Source organism: Pseudophryne corroboree, chromosome 7 (assembly GCF_028390025.1).
Source record: "Pseudophryne corroboree isolate aPseCor3 chromosome 7, aPseCor3.hap2, whole genome shotgun sequence".
In the NCBI taxonomy this organism is placed as follows: Eukaryota; Metazoa; Chordata; class Amphibia; order Anura; family Myobatrachidae; genus Pseudophryne; species Pseudophryne corroboree.
The window spans coordinates 226061146-226081106 of NC_086450.1; the positions used below are offsets into that span (position 1 = coordinate 226061146).

At 44.9% G+C, this 19961-nt stretch overlaps 1 protein-coding gene across 2 annotated transcripts in view; it reads left to right on the top strand.

Moving 5' to 3' along the window:
* Window positions 1-4638: 4638 nt before the first annotated feature.
* MRAS (muscle RAS oncogene homolog) overlaps window positions 4639-19961 on the top strand; it is a 69515-nt gene continuing 54192 nt past the window's right edge. For both annotated transcript variants that reach the window (XM_063933981.1, XM_063933982.1), the window contains exon 1: window positions 4639-4796. The gene's annotated coding sequence lies outside the window, so the exon portion shown is untranslated. The remainder of the gene's footprint in view (window positions 4797-19961) is intronic.

The window sequence follows — 19961 nt, forward strand, 5'->3', positions numbered from 1 at the left end:
CTTCCTTCCTTGCTTTAATCAAAGTAGGAATGACTTCTTCCGGCATGCCTTTTTCCTTTAGGATCCGGCGTTCAACCGCCATGCCGTCAAACGCAGCCGCGGTAAGTCTTGAAACAGACAGGGACCCTGCTGAAGCAAGTCCCTCCTTAGAGGTAGAGGCCACGGATCTTCCGTGATCATCTCTTGAAGTTCCGGGTACCAAGTCCTTCTTGGCCAATCCGGAACCACTAGTATCGTTCTTACGCCTCTTTGCCGTATAATTCTCAATACTTTTGGTATGAGAGGCAGAGGAGGAAACACATACACCGACTGGTACACCCAAGGCGTTACCAGCGCGTCCACAGCTATTGCCTGCGGATCTCTTGACCTGGCGCAATACCTGTCCAGTTTTTTGTTGAGGCGAGACGCCATCATGTCCACCATTGGTCTTTCCCAACGGGTTACCAGCATGTGGAAGACTTCTGGATGAAGTCCCCACTCTCCCGGGTGAAGATCGTGTCTGCTGAGGAAGTCTGCTTCCCAGTTGTCCACTCCCGGGATGAACACTGCTGACAGTGCTATCACATGATTCTCTGCCCAGCGAAGAATCCTTGCAGCTTCTGCCATTGCACTCCTGCTTCTTGTGCCGCCCTGTCTGTTCACATGGGCGACTGCCGTGATGTTGTCCGACTGGATCAACACCGGTTTTCCCTGAAGCAGAGGTTCTGCCTGGCTTAGAGCATTGTATATTGCTCTTAGTTCCAGAATGTTTATGTGAAGAGACGTTTCCAGGCTCGTCCATACTCCCTGGAAGTTTCTTCCTTGTGTGACTGCTCCCCAGCCTCTCAGGCTGGCGTCCGTGGTCACCAGGATCCAATCCTGTATGCCGAATCTGCGGCCCTCCAATAGATGAGCACTCTGCAACCACCACAGAAGAGACACCCTTGTCCTTGGAGACAGGGTTATCCGCAGGTGCATCTGAAGATGCGACCCTGACCATTTGTTCAACAGATCCCTTTGGAAAATTCTTGCGTGGAATCTGCCGAATGGAATTGCTTCGTAAGAAGCCACCATTTTTCCCAGGACTCTTGTGCATTGATGTACAGACACCTTTCCTGGTTTTAGGAGGTTCCTGACAAGCTCGGATAACTCCTTGGCTTTTTCCTCCGGGAGAAAAACCTTTTTCTGAACCGTGTCCAGAATCATCCCTAGGAACAGCAGACGAGTTGTCGGCATTAACTGGGATTTTGGAATATTCAGAATCCACCCGTGCTGTTTTAGCACTTCCTGAGACAGTGCTAATCCCATCTCTAGCTGTTCTCTGGACCTCGCCCTTATTAGGAGATCGTCCAAGTATGGGATAATTAATACGCCTTTTCTTCTAAGAAGAATCATCATCTCGGCCATTACCTTTGTAAAGATCCGAGGTGCCGTGGACAATCCGAACGGCAGCGTCTGAAACTGATAGTGACAGTTTTGTACAACGAACCTGAGGTACCCCTGGTGTGAGGGGTAAATTGGAACGTGGAGATACGCATCCTTGATGTCCAAGGATACCATAAAGTCCCCCTCTTCCAGGTTCGCTATCACTGCTCTGAGTGACTCCATTTTGAACTTGAACTTCTTTATGTACAGGTTCAAGGACTTCAGATTTAGAATAGGCCTTACCGAGCCATCCGGCTTCGGTACCACAAAAAGAGTGGAATAATACCCCTTCCCTTGTTGCAGAAGAGGTACCTTGACTATCACCTGCTGAGAGTACAGCTTGTGAATGGCTTCCAACACCGTCTCCCTTTCGGAGGGGGACGTTGGTAAAGCAGACTTCAGGAAACGGCGAGGTGGATCTGTCTCTAATTCCAACCTGTATCCCTGAGATATTATCTGCAGGATCCAGGGATCTACTTGCGAGTGAGCCCACTGCGCGCTGTAATTTTTGAGACGACCCCCCACGGTCCCCGAGTCCGCTTGAGAAGCCCCAGCGTCATGCTGAGGCTTTTGTAGAAGCCGGGGAGGGCTTCTGATCCTGGGAAGGAGCTGCGTGTTGCTGTCTCTTCCCTCGACCTTTGCCTCGTGGCAGATATGAATAGCCCTTTGCTCTCTTATTTTTAAAGGAACGAAAGGGCTGCGGTTGAAAAGTCGGTGCCTTTTTCTGTTGGGGAGTGACTTGAGGTAGAAAGGTGGATTTCCCGGCTGTAGCCGTGGCCACCAAATCTGATAGACCGACTCCAAATAACTCCTCCCCTTTATACGGCAAAACTTCCATATGCCGTTTTGAATCCGCATCGCCTGTCCACTGTCGCGTCCATAAAGCTCTTCTGGCCGAAATGGACATAGCACTTACCCGTGATGCCAGTGTGCATATATCCCTCTGTGCATCACGCATATAAAGAAATGCATCCTTTATTTGTTCTAACGACAGTAAAATATTGTCCCTGTCCAGGGTATCAATATTTTCAATCAGGGATTCTGACCAAACTACCCCCGCACTGCCCATCCAGGCAGTCGCTACAGCTGGTCGTAGTATAACACCTGCATGTGTGTATATACTTTTTTGGATATTTTCCATCCTCCTATCTGATGGATCTTTAAGTGCGGCCGTCTCAGGAGAGGGTAACGCCACTTGTTTAGATAAAAAACCTAGCTAAACTTTCTCTAAGCAGCTCTTTAGGAGAGCCACCTAGATTGCACCCTTCTCGGCCGGGCACAAAAATCTAACTGGAGTCTGGAGGAGGGTCATAGGGGGAGGAGCCAGTGCACACCACCTGATCGGAAAAAGCTTTACTTTTTGTGCCCTGTCTCCTGCGGAGCCGCTATTCCCCATGGTCCTTTCAGGAACCCCAGCATCCACTAGGACGATAGAGAAAGTAATTTCCACCATATTCTGGGATCCATGCTCATTACCAGGGGTTTCATGCTTTGGGACAGGTGACATACTCATTGCCAGGGGTAATGCTCACTGCCAGGGGTGTGTAATACTAGTTGCCAGGTGTGTGTAATACTAGTTGCCAGGGGTGTGTAATGCTAGTTGCCAGGGGTGTGTAATGCTAGTTGCCAGAGGTGTCTAATGCTAGTTGCCAAGGGTGTGTAATGCTAGTTGCTAGGGGGTATGTAATGCTAGTTGCCAGTGGTGTGTGTGTGTGTGTGTATATAGATTCCTGCTCGCCTGCCTGCTCTCTCACTCCCGCTCCCACCTGCCAGCTCCTGAAGCCGCACGCTCCCCCGCTCTCCTCTCCTCCATGTCATATTACACCTGGGGGGCGGGGGGGGGCGGAGTTTCTAGAAACGATACGTTGTGTTGTGACGTCACGACACAACAAACGATTCATTCCGCAAAACTCCACCCCCTGAGCGTAGTACTATGTCAGGGAGGAGGAGCAGTAGGGACAGGGGAAAAGTGCAGCGGCGGGCGCCCCATACAGTTGCTGCTAAAACGGCACTGAATACACATTTAGAAGCCAGGTAGGCATATTCTGGTGGAAACAATTAATTTATACAGATCTTATACAAAGAAAAGTGGGACTGTCCTCATATCTCCCCCAAGAATTCTAAATTAGAAATTTACAAGGAATAGGAAAAACCCAAACTGATACTGTCCACAGCAGGATGGAGAGAAACTTTCTTAAGGCGGTCATTGTGGGCCAGCTTGTCAATGGCGGGTATGCTTATTGCTTTGATGGTGCATTTCTGTCCCTTAGTAGAAATTTTATATAGATTACTGTATGACCTGTTGCACTGCTCTATCGTCCTACCCCCTGTGCTGAGATTCTAGGTTACTTCTGCCAGTTTGTTGCTACAAAGTGAAACTGAAATTAGTAGCATTAATTATATAATGTTAATGGTATAATGTCTATCTAAAACAGTTAATGTTACCAACTCCCAATTTAATTTTATTTAGTAATTTTTACAGTAATGTCAGCACCTGAGCACGCCCAAATGAAGCAAAACACTTGAATTCTCCCCAGAGTGGTGAGGAGCAGAGTCAGCATTTTAGTATATAGGATGCTCCCTAGCAGTTCTGGGATTATAGCATGTGATGAGCTGAGTCACAGTTTGACCTATAAGAAATGGCTCTTGTAGGAATCTAGGCATTGTTGCATTGCAGGGTTGGGCATCTCTAGATAACATAACCTGGAAGCACCCAGTTCATAATCCGTATTATAGCCACAGGCAGGCAAAGAACGACAGATAACCAGTCTTGTACAAGGAGTGGTTTTCTTAAGGACGTCTACGTACAAAGACCCTCATTATTTAATCTGTGTATTAAAAAAAACAAAATCTATATTTGTTTTTCTATGCAATGTTAATGTTGTTCTTATTTCTATGATATACAACTATTTTTCTAACTTGCAATGACTTCAACTTGTGGAACCTCTCCATTCCACCTTAAAAGTAACGTACTGAAGGCACAGCTTGTGGCAGAGTCCATTGTATCCAAGAGGGGACAAGTTATCCACTCAATCCTTTTAGCACATGTTTCATTGTATCAACGCGTCCAACTCGTCGCAGAACTAAAGAATACATTTATTTGTATCTTTAAAAGGAAGAAAAACAGTTATTGTGCATTTAAACTTTTATACAGTAGTGGTGAAGTGAAAGTGGCTCCCCCGGGCTGCATCTATTTTTAGCATCAGCTGTTGCAATATAAAGAATGGTTAGCGTAGAAAGTAAGCACTAAACAGCATAAGCATTACAGATTGCAGTGGCTCCCATAGAAGGGAGGGAGGTGGTAGGAGCAGTCCCTGCTTTCTGGGACCAGTAATGTCACCCGATGAAGTAAGGGGACCGGTGTGAGGGCAGCCAGCTTGGGGACACATCTGGTGAGTACTGTCAGCTCCATGTAAAGCCTTTGCACCCGGTAGATGACTGGCACCTAGACAACCCCAGTGTGGAACAGTATAGTAAAAATGGAGTGAAAGGAGCTTGACTGGGATCATCCATGATCTTTTTATCATCCTCATATAACCCGGTGATTGCCAGATGTGGTCTGCACATCAGGGGTCTCTAATGACCTGAAGCCAAGGTGCTCTTAATTAGACCTATGGGTGCCCTACTCCTTGTCCCCTTCTGCTATAGAACATGTGACAAAATTCTTCAAGGATAATCTGTAATGTCACTGGATGGTGGATACAAGATCATTCATTTGGAAATGCAGCTAATCAGGTAGTCAGGATTCAGTTATGACACCAGCACAAAACCCTTCCGTAGCCTCGTTTATAGCAGTGCACTAATAAGGTGTGTTCTGTATACTGTATTAAAAAAATAGCTGCTCTTTTGTTACAACTTAGTTTTACAATGCAGTTGGTTTATTACGTTTTGTGTCCCTCCAAGTTAGCAATGTTGCATAATGCATATACTGGCAGCCTGTGGCTTTCCAGATATTACAGAAATGAATAATAAAAAAAATGTTTGTGGTTGACAGTTGTTCTGGGCTTTGTAGTCCCACCACAGCTGGAAAGCTATAGGTTACCTACTTGTGGCATGTGATGGCTGGGAAGGATTAGGTTGTGAAACTTTTGGGCTACAACTGACGTTTGGTCCAGTCATCGTGTTATTGTAGTTAACAACAAATTACATGTCCAAGGTTATGACGTGTTCTCTGCTCATGCATTAACATGTAAGTTAATTGCCAATTATCTGAATATTGCTCAAGATTGTGTCATACTTCTGTTGTATTTCAAATGCATTGTGAAAGTACAAGTTCTGCTTCCTACCTCCTGTAAAGCAAACTGATCTGTTGACTGAGGAAATTTATAGTGAAATATAAACTCATGCAGAGAATATATTATCTGATTTTCTAATTTATTGCTGCCCATACTGCGTTTGTCAGTGTTGCCTCTATTTTCACCTTGTCTCTTTACTCCATCATCAAACAAAATATTCTTACACCGATCTGTTTCTCCAATTACAGGATCTCAAAAGACCAAACTCTTGTTTCCTTAATACATACCCGCTGATATTTGAACTGGGCTTTGTGTATGTAGACTGTGATGCAGTTATGTAGGTACTTTTGAAATGTTTTAGGGGCCCATTTCTGATTGTATATTTGCGGCTATTTCCCCAGAAACAACCGTCTTCGGGGGTTAGCTGCAAAAATTAGGTATCACCTGAATGTATGAAGGAGGGACCGCAGCAGATCCCTCCATTGCCGCCATCAGCCACATCCCCATAGATTGCTTTGGGGAATGAGTTGCTGCCAGATTTACCAATATCCAGAATGTGAGGCATTCCACATATTGACCCCCACATCTAAAATTGGCGGAAGTCCATAGTAGCCTATGAGCTAATCATTACATAGCTGTCCGGCAGAGAGTCCCTTTCGGAAGTGGCCTCTGTACTTGTGTGGTCTGGCTGACCGCGCATACGCAGCACCCCTGGAAGCCATCACAGCACCTTGTAGGAACGGGCCCCTTATGGAGCCCTTGTCCTGCGGGTGCTGATTAATGCATCAGGCTGATTGATCGCATATTGCAATGCGATCCTGGGCAGTAGGATCCTGCCCAGATAGCATTGCATATGCGATCTATGATAAATGGCCCCCTTAATCTGGGTTTTGTTTAACCTTCATCTGACAATGGGAAGTTGTCATCATGTCCAAGGTATATGCTGGGTATCCAAACCTCATTGCTTTTACAGTGCACTCCCATTTATCTGAATGAACATTTTAAACTTTGTTGATGAACTGAAATGGGAATAGGTGTTGTCAAAATAAAGGTCTGTCGCACGGTTGGGTGTGATATGCCTGCGGTCAGAAGACCGACCACGATGTCCCGATGGTGAGAATACTGACGGGGCTAGGTAAGTATACTTACCTTCCCCCAATGCCCCTCGAACCCTCCCCAGTGGTGCCTAACTCTAACACTCCCTTCCTGCAGCATAGTGGCATCACATTCCAGTTGCCGATGCTTCTGCAGTGACAGAAGCTGAGTGTTGCAGTGTGATATTCACCTGCAGCACTCGGCTCCTGTCACACATGAAGAGCCAGCACTGCACTCAGCCCAGTCTCCGGGGGCAACCAGCATGTCTGGTGATGCTGGACAGGCCACCGGAGTGAAGAAATGAAGACCCCATGTGAGGCCATGCCCCCTTTTTGTTAGGTCACACCCCTTTTTCAGGCGGTAGCTCCTGAGGCACGGGGGAAGCAGTGCAGAGTGCGCACCAGGTGTCACCGCACCTGGTGATGCCTCTGCTGCAGCCTACACCTAACCCTCCCTCCCCTGCAGCCTAACCCTCCCCAGGGGTGCCTAAACGTAACACCACCCTCCTGCAGCCTAAACCTAATCCTCCCTTTCCCAGCGCCTAACCCTAACCCTCCTGCGGAAAATCCTCGTTCAGGATCCTGGTAGTCGCGATTCTGGTGCCGGGATTGTGATCCTTGTTGGGATGCTGGCACCAGCATTCCGAGTAGTGTCGGGATTCTTCCGCCAGTATTTCGACTGCCGGGATCCTGACCAGATCTCCTGTCACAAATATCTGTGGGCTCATGGTACAAATGTTTTTTGTTTTCACACAAGATTTTTCCATGTGCTTAATTTGAGTTAGAAATACATTACAAAGGCAGAGTTATAACGTCACTGGGCGTGTATCTTAGTGCTAGCAGTGACTGAAATGTGCATCTGTTCGAGAGAGATAATACATAAGGGATGCTGACACGTGAATAAAGTTTCAGTTCTGATGTTATGACGTCATTGTAAGGAAAAACTTAGGGCCTAATTCAGCATGGATCACTATTCAGATAAATCGCAAACTGAGCGATTATCGAACAACTTTGCATGCTTAGCGTTTGCATTGCGTGCACGCTAGGGGTAATAGCGACAGACATTGCGTACAGATCATAATTGCAATGTAGCCGCTGTTTGACTGACAGGAAGCAGGCATTTCTGCATGAAAGCCTGCCGTTTTCTGGATGTGCCAGAAAAAACACAGGTGTGCCCAGGTGTTTTGGGGAGGGTGTCTGATGTCAGCGCAGACCACTTCCAGGCCATCTCAGTCGCAGATTAGTGGCAGCCTCACACCTACTCACATTTGCTCAGACGGCAATGATTCTTCGATGTTCGGGGAATTGTGTATGCATCTGCGAGTGGACAGCGAACTGCGATGCAGTTGCAATTTTGCACAAGGCATTTTTTCTTCCTGTCGGGGTGGGGCCTTTCTACTCGCAGACAACTGCAATTTCCCTGAATGCTGAATTAGGCCCTTAGTGCCTACTATAACTTAGTATGGATGGTATTTGATACTACCTTAAATTTGTGTAACTTATTCGCCCTGTATATGGCCTCAAAATATAGTGCCTACAAATATTTTGAGTCCTATTTGAGAAATTGCGCTATAAAAATGATCTTTATTTACAGTATGTGTGTGCTATTCCTTATAAATACATGAATTAGATATACTTGTTCTGTAATGTTGCAGTTTACTTATAGCAAGGTCATTATTAATTTTCTTTGCTCCTGATATGTGCAGCGCACATAGGGGTTATTCAGACCTCACCAATGTTGCAACACTCAGCGCAGTTTGCCGGTGGCAGTGTGTGGACATACACATTGCAGCCGCATCCGTGAAAGATGCAATGTGATTGATAGCTACGGGCATTCGTGGGGCGACGATGAAGCATTGGGGGGCAGGGCCGGGCAAACTGAGGCAATCTGGAAATGTTTTCGGGGGTGGTCTTCAGTATGCCGACTGTTGGGATCCCGACGCACAGTATACCAGCGCCAGAATCCCGACTGCCGACATACCAACACTTTTTCTCCCTCGTGGAGGTCCACGACCCCCCTGGAGGGAGAATAAAATAGCGTGGTGCGCATAGCGCGCCACCGTGCCCGCAAGGGGCTTATTTGTGCTCGCCACGCTGTCTGTATGCCGGCGGTCGGGCTCCCGGCGCCGGTATACCGTACTACACCCGTTTTCGGGGCAGCTGCATGATGTCACATGCCGCCGTTCTGAAAAAAAGATGGCCACTAAACAAAGATTAAACCAGGTCTAAATTATAAGTCGTCATCTGGTTTAATCTTTGTTTAGTGTATTTAACTCGCATAGTCATTGCTAGATGCTGGGTCTTATTATGACAGAAGTGCATCATGTTTGGTGTTTTTGTTTCTCTGCAGGTTGACATTTATTTGCTCATCTAGCCGACAATTGAGGAAGTAAATCGAGTGAAGTGTTGAATAAACACGTTGTGTAATTGTGATACATACTGTAGTTGTAAATCTCATAAGAATGAATGTCTGTCCTATAACTCTATCTCTTTTGTAATGTGTTCTTTTGTTCTGTGACCCAGCCGTGTTAGACCTGTCGTTTTAGAATCTGTGACCTTAATACACGTGCTTCCAAATACACATGGAACTATTTTATACCTAACTCAAGTAAAGTCAATCAATTTGTGTCATTTTTGTTGTACATAACATTTAATTAAAACAAAAACACATGAATAAATTGAATTTTGTTTATTAATTGATTAATTATGTTGACCAGGTTTTGTAACAGGAGGCTGTCTATGACTTGTGCAAAATAGTACTGAATACAGGACTGGGTGACCCGGGCATAGGGGTATATTCAATTAGGGTCGGATCCATTCTGACATGCATTTGTCGGAATGGATCCGACAACCCCTATTCAATCTCATCTCAATTCGACTTTTAAAAAGTCGAATTGAGATGAGGGGGGGAGACCAGTGGGGACAGCCGCGGGCAGATGGGGGAGATCAGCGCTACAGCAGCACTGCAGAAGGATGTCTCACAGCCGCCTGACCTCACGGTAGTGTCCACCCGGCTCCAGCAAGCGTGACCTCACTTGCTGGAGACGGGTGGACGCTGCCATGAGCAGCGCGGCTGTGAGACATCCTGCTGCCGAGCTGTGCTGTAGCGCTGCTCTACCCTGTATGCCTGCGACTGTCCCCCGTCTCCCCGCTCCCCTCTCCTCCTCTGGGTCCCACATCTCAGTCCGACATTTTTTATGTCGGATTGAGATGGTCGGAAACGGGGCCAAATCCTGTCGAATTTGGCCCCATTTCACTCAAAAGTATGTGAATCGGCAGCTATACCGCCGATTCACGTACTATTCGACAAGTCGAATTCCACGACTTGTCGAATAAAAACTGCAGGGATTGAATAGCTTGAATCCCTATTCGACCTTAAAAAGTCGAAAACTGACGTCTTTTCGACAGACAGCAGTTTTCGACCCTAATTGAATATACCCCGTAGTGTGACTTTGAAACTCCTGACTATACAGACGGTACAATGCATTGATATGATGAGCTGGCTCTATTCTGTTACGCAGTCACCTAGTATTCATTCTAGCACCCTGCTCCTAATCAGGGAGGAGGGCAGATTTTAATTTTGAAAGGCAAAATTGTATACCGGATGTATTTCTACAGTAGCTGTCACCTTGGTAATTGGGTGGCACACAGCATATCTGCCTCACAGTGCTGGGTGATGGGTTAAATTCTGGTCAGGACGCTACTAGCTGTATGGAGTTCATGTGTTCTCATCAGGTTTGTGTGGGTTTCCTAGGAGTGCTTTGGCTTCCTTCACATGCATTCTTGTAGGTGATTTGTGAATTTACACTGTACAGTACTGTGTAATATGGGGATGCGATATAATCATATTTACTGTAAGTAAAACTCACTGAAATGTTTCGGGAGAAGATAGTCTGAACTTGCAGACCTCTGGTTCCTGCTTCTATTAATTCCCATAGTAACCTGTTACAGTAGATACAGTATGTTGGTATTGCTCTGACTTCAGGTCCTCCCCCTCCACCAGCCCCGTCCTAAAGTTGTTATTCATTCCCCCTGGTCCTTGCAAGCCAGCTCTTATCCCCATTGCATTCATAATACTTTTTTTAAAAATTGCTTCAGAGCCTAAATAATTGAGTGACTTGAGTAATGTCTATCCTAATTCTGAACAAGAAGCAATTGTCCCATTAACTGTGAAATTGTCAAGCAACTATTGCTGGTTCTGGCACAGTGGGAGTCATTCCGAGTTGATCGCTAGCTGCCGTTGTTCGCAGCACAGCAATCAGGCAAAAAATGGCATTTCTGCGCATGCGTATGGTGCGCACTGCGCACGCACGACGTACTTTCACAAAAGCCGATGTAGTTTTACACAAGGTCTAGCGACGCTTTCCAGTCACACTGCTGATCGTTGAGTGAATGACAGGAAGTGGGTGTTTCTGGGAGGTAACTGGCCGTTTTCGGGGAGTGTGTGTAAAAACGCAGGCGTTCCAAATAAAAATGCAGGAGTGGCTGAGGAAACGGGGGAGTGTCTGGCCGAACGCAGGGCGTGTTTGTGACGTCAAAACAGGAACTAAATAGTCTGAAGTGATCGCAAGGTAGGAGTAGGTCTGCAGCTACTCTGAAACTGCACAATCTGTTTTTGTAGCAGCGCTGCGATCCTTTCGTTCACACTTCTGCTAAACTAAGATACACTCCCAGAGGGCGGCGGCTTAGCGTTTGCACTGCTGCTAAAAGCAGCTAGCGAGCGAACAACTCGGAATGAGGGCCAGTGTCCTTTGCAGCAATTGTACTTTTCAATAAAAACAACAAATAGTTTTTCTCCACTCCTCCATGCTGATGTTGTCCATGTAGAGGTAATACTGTACATATTAATGTATATAATTATGGGAAAGCCTGACCACTCTAAGCCCTTATTCCATCCTTGGTCTACTGGTCTGGTTTTCTGTTGGAAATTTTAAATGTTAAACAAAATGTTGAAATAGCATTTAGTGGATCTATGGTAATATCATTATCACACAGTGGTGATATCCAGTTCTGCCAGGAGCCAGTGTACAAAACCTCAGTTCACTAAGACAGAGGTTCCCAAATGCAGCCCTCAAGGCACCCTAATGGTTCAGGTTTTAAAGATATCCATGGCTCAGCACAGATGGTTAAATCGAACTGACTGAGGTACTGTACAGATGTGTCCAATTATATATAGCCTCCTTGCACGTTAAACAGCCCTTGTAGTGGAGTGATGCTATAGTGCTGAGCGTCTTTACATGCAACTTTTTTCATTCAAATGAGCCTTCTTTGAACAATGGTGTGAATACGCTGCATAAGCATATTCTGGTGATTAAAATGACATGCGGCATGCCTGTATTCTTTGTGTGACTGCAGCTGTATGTGCATGCAAAATGCTATGTCAGTGTTTTCTAGGAAACACTGTGACGTACAATTTCATATGCAGAAGCACATAGAATATAGGCATGCTCCATATCATTTTAATCAGCAGAGTCTGCTTGAGCGTTATATTCACATCATTTTGCGAATAAGACACAATAAGAGATGCCCAACGTTAACAGAGTTGCATGGGACCTGTCAGCTCTCCCGCTACATGGCTTATTGAGGCAAGATGTAGGAGGACACATCTGTACTATTTAAGTCACCTGTGACCAAGGATGGGTATACTTAAAACCTGGACTGTTAGGGTGCCTTGAGGACCGCATTTGGAAACCTCTGCACTAAGAACTGAAGATATAATACAGTGCACTTTGTCTACTTTAATACTATTAAAATGATACGCAGCATTTTGGTATTAAATGTGAACTATCTATACTGAAATTACTAGTCATTACAGTAGTGTTACCCAAACTGGGTGTTGTGGAACCCTTGGGTACAGCTGGGTACTTGCATGAGTGCCATGAGTTGGTGTCCAGTACTAAATCAAATTATATATCAAAACCAATAGGCAAAACCAGTGCTGGTACCTGCCAATCATAAAACATGTGGACAAACAGAAGCGCACGCCTGCCCATTACCACATAACTGAACCGAAGTGTGACCGGTAAACACTATTTTCTTAATTTCAATATTTTTTTTCTGTATTTCTTAATAAAAAACATTTGTCCTAGGGGTGCCATGGAAAAAATTGTTGATACTCTGAGGTAATGGGATTCAACAAAGTTTGGGAACCACTGCCTTTCAGAGTTACAGTACTTGCAGGTTTATTTGTGTGAGGTTGTATTGTCATGTGGGTCCAGACTGAAATGTCATGTCTTCATTGATTTATAGTTTGGGTCATGCACTTGTGCCATCGCAGGGTTTCAGATTTCATTTGATAGCATGTTCTTTTCTTTTCCCCATCCTGTTAACCACATCTGTCTCCTCTCCCTTTACCTCCCATCTATTTCCTGCTGTTTTAGTAAATTACATTATTGCTATATGAGGACGATTTATCTGCCTATCCCCATGAGAGGTCAGTATTCAGCCCATGTAATCATAGTGCACTTAGTTGCTGGCATCGTTGTCCAGTAACTGGGTGTGACATCTGAGACCCAGTTCTGTCACTTTCCCAAAACTGATTTCTGTGCTCAGCTAGTGCTATTAGTTTTAGTGCCTACAAAAACTCCTATTATCTTATCCCATCACAATGCCAAAGATATATATATATATATATTCGAAAGAAACTGCGGCACTCGGGGACTGCTGAAAAGTCACTGTATTAAATACAATAGAACATCCATGGATGTTCTATTGTATTTAATACAGTGACTTTTCAGCAGTCCCCGAGTGCCGCAGTTTCTTTCGTCACATATCCAATTTTTTCTGAGGGCACCGGGGCATTTCATCCTAGTGAGTGCCGGGCTGTTTGTGCAACTATATATATGTTATAACACACCCCATCGATCAATGGGTGGCAGCTAATGCCCAGTAGATGGGTAAAATATGTAGAAAATGAAGTGCAAAAGAGCGCCTAATAGTGTTATATATTAGAATAATTTTGTGTAACCAATTCACCCTGTGAGGTGTGCGGTATGCAAGTTAAAAGGAGACAACTTAGCTTCCTTGAGGACAGCTTCAATCTGATGACACTTTAGAGCAGGCTGGCCAAACCAGTCCTCGATCTACCAACAGTTCACATTTTCCAGACCACCTAGCTGGTGCACAGGTGTAGTCATTACTAATTAAGATGTGCTGCATTCATTCCTAACTGACCATTCTACAGATCTCCAGGAGGCCTGGAAAACATGAACTGTTGGTAGATCTCGAGGACCAGTTTGGCCAGCCCTGCTTTAGAGCATGTAAATTAGAAAACAGAAAACAAACAGTGTGTACTGTTTTGAAAAACACACAGAGCTCTAAAATTAGGAACCTTGCTGGTCCCAATAAACATACAATAGCTTATCAATTTTAAAAACGTAAACAGAGTTTAATATAAAAAGTCCTGAAGCCAATGCAAGTAGCAAACGTACAAGATAAAAACAAGTAAACAGCTTATCTATCCACAATTGGAAGTATCGGGTGAGCAGCAAATCCTAGTCCTGTAAATGCATATTAAAATAAAGTCCTGAAGCAAATACAGGTAGCACACGTACAGGATAAAAACATGAAAACTGCTTATCTGTCCACTGTTGGAAGTATCGGGTGAGCAGCAAGTCCCAGGTCTAACGCGTTTCGCCCTATAGCAGAGGACTTCATCAAGGGGATACATAGTGGGAGCAATGCAGGATATTTATGGTACTAGTAATTGATCACACGCAGTGTGGAATAGCGTATAGCGTGCCACCGCTGAGACCTACACCACCGCTTCCCCCAGCGCCCGGCGGAAGTGACGCGGTGTGGTTCACATAGCGTGTCACAGCTGAAAGGCGCACTGCCGCTCTCCCCAGCGCCAGGCGGAATTGACGTAGATGCGGTTCACGGCCGCTCCTGAACCGTTCTTAGACTCCAATTTAATTTCATTTTCTTTGTACTTTAATGTTAATATTGTTGTTTTCTGCACTTTAACATAGACATCCTATCTAATGTCTTCTAAACATATGAATATTTATTGTAATATCCACAGGAAGTGATGTGTCGCTACCTGTTTGTCATGTGATCAATTACTAGTACCATAAATATCCTGCATTGCTCCCACTATGTATCCCCTTGATGAAGTCCTCTGCTATAGGGCGAAACGCGTTGGGTCTGGGACTTGCTGCTCACCCGATACTTCCAACAATGGACAGATGAGCAGTTTTCATGTTTTTACCCTGTACGTGTGCTACCTGTATTTGCTTCAGGACTTTATTTTAATATGTATTTACGGGACTGGGATTTGCTGCTCACCCGATACTTCCAATTGTTAACAGATAAGCTGTTTACTTGTTTTTATCTTGTACGTTTACTACTTGCATTGGCTTCAGGACTTTTTATCGTAAACTCTGTTTACGTTTTTAAATTGATAAGCTATTGTATGTTTATTGGGACCAGCAAGGTTCCTAATTTTAGAGCTCTGTGTTTTTCAAAACAGTACACACTGTTTGTTTTCTGTCTTCTAATTTACATGCTCTAAAGTGTCATCAGATTGAAGCTGTCCTCAAGGAAGCGAAGTTGTCTCCTTTTAACTTGCATACCGCACACCTCACAGGGTGAATTGGTTACACAAAATTATTCTAATATATAACACTATTAGGCGCTCTTTTGCACTTCATTTTCTACATATATACACATACACACACATATATATATATATATATATATATTACACACACACACACACACACTACCGTTTAAAAGTTTGAGGTCACCCGGACAATTTAATGTTTTCCATGGAAACTCACTTTTAGGGATAATAATAATAATAAATAATAATAATAATAATAATAATTTTGTCCTTCAAACTTTGCTTTTGTCAAAGAATGCTTCCTTTGCAGCAATTACAGCATTGCAGACCTTTGGCATTCTAGCTGTTAATTTGTTGAGGTAATCTGAAGAAATGTCACCCCACGCTTCCTGAAGCACCTCCCACAAGTTGGATTGGCTTGATGGGCACTTCTTGCGTGGCATACGGTTAAGCTGCTTCCACAACAGCTCAATGGGGTTGAGATCTGGTGACTGCGCTGGCCACTCCATTATAAACAGAATACCAGCTGCCTGCTTCTTCCCTAAATAGTTCTTGCATAATTTGGAGGTGTGCTTTTGGTCGTTGTCCTGTTGTAGAAGGAAATTAGCTCTTATCAAGCGCTGTCCACAGGGTATGGCATGGCATTGCAAAATGGAGTGCTAGCCTTCCTTATTCAAAATCCCTTTTACCTTGTACAAATCTCCCATTTTACCAGCACCAAAGCAGCCCCAGACCATCACATTATCTCCCCCATGCTTGACAGATGGCGTCAGGCACTCTTCCACCAGCTTTTCACTTGTTCTGCGTCTCACAAATGTTGTTCTGTGTGATCCAAACACCCCAAACTTCGATTTCTCTGTTCATAACACTTTTTTCCAATCTTCCTCTGTCCAATGTCTGTTCTTTTGCCTATATTAATCTTTTCCTTTTATTGGTCAGTCTCAGATATGGCTTTTTCTTTGCCACTCTGCCCGGAATCGCCTCTTCACTGTAGACATTGACACTAGCGTTTTGCAGGAACCATTTAATAAAGCTGTCAGTTAAGGACCTGTGAGGCATCTATTTCTCAAACTAGAGTCTCTAATGTACTTGTCTTCTTGCTCAGTTGTGCATCGGGGCCTCCCACTTCTCTTTCTACTATGGTTAGAGCCTGTTTGTGAAGGGAGTAGTACACACCGTTGTAGCAAATGTTCAGTTTCTTGGCAATTTCTCGCATGGAATAGCCTTCATTTCTAAGAACAAGAACAAACTGTCGAGTTTCACATGAAAGTTCTCTTTTTCTTGCCATTTTGAGAGTATAATTGAACCCACAAATGTGATGCTTCAGATACTCAACTAGCTCAAAGGAAGGACAGTTTTATAGCTTCCCTAACGAGCAAACCCGTTTTCAGCTGTGCTAACATAATTGCACAAGGGTTTTCAAGGGTTTTCTAATCATCCATTAGTCTTCTACCGCGACTAGCAAACACAATGTACCATCAGAACACGGGAGTGATGGGTGCTGGAAATGGGCCTCTATACACCTATGTCGATATTCCATTAAAAACCATACGTTTGCAGCTAGTATAGTCATTTACCACATTAACAATGTATAAAGTGTATTTCTGATTAATTTAATGTCATCTTCATTGACAAAAAAACAGTGCCTCGCTTTAAAAGAATAGGATATTTCTAAGTGACCCCAAACTTATATATATATATATATTTATTTGATACCAGACAAACAATATGGAATGTGGAAGGGCAAGTGGTATAAGTTCAATGATATGCGATGGGGACATGCCTGTAGATGGTGACACTAAAACTATTGGATGATCATTGCGATTGCTAATTTGTTGAGATATTGCTTCTTTATCAGGTGGAACCATGGGTCGTACTCGTGACGTGACTGAGTGGCAAAAGGGAGTCATTGTTTTTGGTCAAGAGCATGGCCATAGCCTGGAGGAGGTGGCAGCATTTGTTGGTGTGCCCTCGTAGACAGTGAGTAGTATCCATCTAAAGTGGAAGAAACATGGACACCGAGAAGCTCAGAAGTGGAACAGTGGCCAAAATTCAATCATGACATATTGGGACTGCAGGCATTTATGGTACCTAGCACCCACCAATTAGTTCCAAACATGTCCAGAACTGCTCCCAAATTCCCAGATCTGGCAAACTGGAGGGCCACTTGAGATGTGGCACACCAGTCTGGTGCTCTGCAAACCAATTCAATCCAAGACTTTCAGCCACTGTTGCTGCCACTGAGATTGTAGGTGTTCATGCTTCTTCCACTGTAGTGGATACTACTCACTGTCTTCGAGGGTACACCAACAAACGCTACCATCTCCTCCAGTCTTTAGCCTTGCTCTCGGGCAAAAACAATGGCTCCCTTTTGCCACTCAGTCATGTGTATGACCCATGGCTCCACCTGAAAAAGAAACAGTATCTCAACAAATTTGTATTGTATCAATACCTCAGACATTCACAATGATCATCCAACAGTTTGTGTCTATTGGATGACCTACAGGCTCTAGGTACTCTGTTTGTCTGTTTACCTTTATTATGATCCTGATGATGGTGTCTACAAACACCAAATCAGTGCTGTACATCTTTGATATGTACATATGTGACACTCTGAACTGGACCCCCTTAATTTGTATTACAAAGGGTGTACATTGCTGGTATCTGTCGGACTGGATAAGACATGAGTAAGGTCCCCTAATTTTGCCCTTGCTGAGCTTCGATTACTATCCATCCTGTTAATGCTGAAGGGGTTAACACTACCTTCTGCTGTTGCCTGGGAGATGCCAGCAGGACCAGTGAGCAGACAGGCACTAGGACCCCTGGACTTACTTATAATGGAGGAGGGAGTGAGAAGGCTGATGGAGTTTTATTGGCTGTGGCAGAGCAGGAAAAAGAGAAGGTGGGGTTCGCACCAGAGGTGTGTGTGGTGATGCGCTGAGGATTCTGAACTGCGAGGAGAACACGGCGCGGTGACATGGAGAGCGGCCGAGAGGAGTGCAAGTGGAGTAGTCACCATGAGAGCCTGTGAGGGGGCTGGAGATGGCACCCTGAGGAGAGAGAGCCGTGACGGACGGAGCGGCCAGAGACTGTGCTGCCAGGGCGGTGCTGCTGGAGAGCCCCAGGACTGCACATACAAAGAGCAGCAGCAAGAGCTGACTAAACCTGAGGGGGAGAAACTGCAATGAGGAGTGACAGTTCGGACTGAAGCAGAGCGTAGCTGAGTGATGCCTTTGTGACCCGCTGTGAGGAGAATCCGCGCCGACCATTCAGAGTGAGTAGCAGCGGTACCGCATTTAGGGCACTGCCGACTACTATCTGTTGGGCAAGACTGGCAGGGAGCTGGGTACAGAGAGACTGAGAGCGGAACTGCCGCTGAGGAGACTGCTGTGAGGAGACACACTGTGGAGAGCGGAGCCGCTGCTGAGGAGACCGCTGTGAGTAGACACGCTGTGGAGAGAGGAGCTGCCGCTGAGGAGACCGCTGTGAGAGCCGCCAGCCACTGCAGTGACACCAGCCTGCCCAGTACTGAGAGATGCTGCTGGGAAAGGTCTCGGGTGATAGAGGGGAGTGGGTGAGGCCACTGATAGCAGGTACCTACCTCTGACGCACAGACACTCCAGTTAATACCCTCAATTAGAAACCCAGAGTTACCAGCAGGTAGAAAGAGATGTGAGGTACAATCTACTGAGTACCTCTATGCATTCCAGGAAATTAGCCCATATCTAGACTGTAGACTTTAAAAGGGACATGCGTAGCTCTAAGATTATGAGAGATAAAGCAGATGATACTGGATGCCGGAGTTAAGTTCCACCCTTTTCTTCACTGATATACTGTTATCTGTCACCCCTGCATAAGGAAGGTATGGTGCTTAAACTCATTACTGCTTCTGAACTGCTCAATTATCTACATGCCTGCATGCCTCCATCCTGCATTTTACTTGCTCGCTCATGCTTAATGATCCGTGCTTGAACTTGCTTACTTGCTTTCTATGATGACAGAATACACCTAAATATCAGCTTATGCGTGTTTCTCTTATTGACTGAGCACTGTCAGGAATCTGTATGCCATTTTTTTTTCACTGAACTGCTTACCTTATATGCTACATTTGCTGCCTGATCTTTAGCATTACTGAACTGTGCTAAATCTTGCTATTGACTGATTAATCCGCCTCACCTCCTACCTTTGAGACTTTAATTTGCATGGTGTTCTGGTTAGAAAGAGACTTGAAGGGACTCTTTGCTACTTCAGGCCAGCTGCGAACTGAGTAGATGCTCAAGTAAAGCAGATTTATAATGACAACTAGGATAATCCTGCCACCGTGTACATGTTAGGGAAGTACAGGTCATCAATAAATTTAATGTAAATGAGGGTATTATATTGGTACACTGTGACCTTTCATCCATATTACTACTGTGTTTATATTGGCAATACTATTGCTGGCTTGTATTGTTTTCATTATATTGTGAAGCGCATTTGCCTGTTAACCCCTTGATTCCAGAGTGGTAACCAGTTTTCCCGAATAATAAACTATGACCCTCATTCCAAGTTGATCGCTGGCTAGCAGCAGTGCACACGCCAGGCCGCCGCCCTCTGGGAATGTATCTTAGCTTCGCAAAAGTGCGAACAAAAGGTTAGCAGAACTGCTCGTAAAAATTTTCAAGC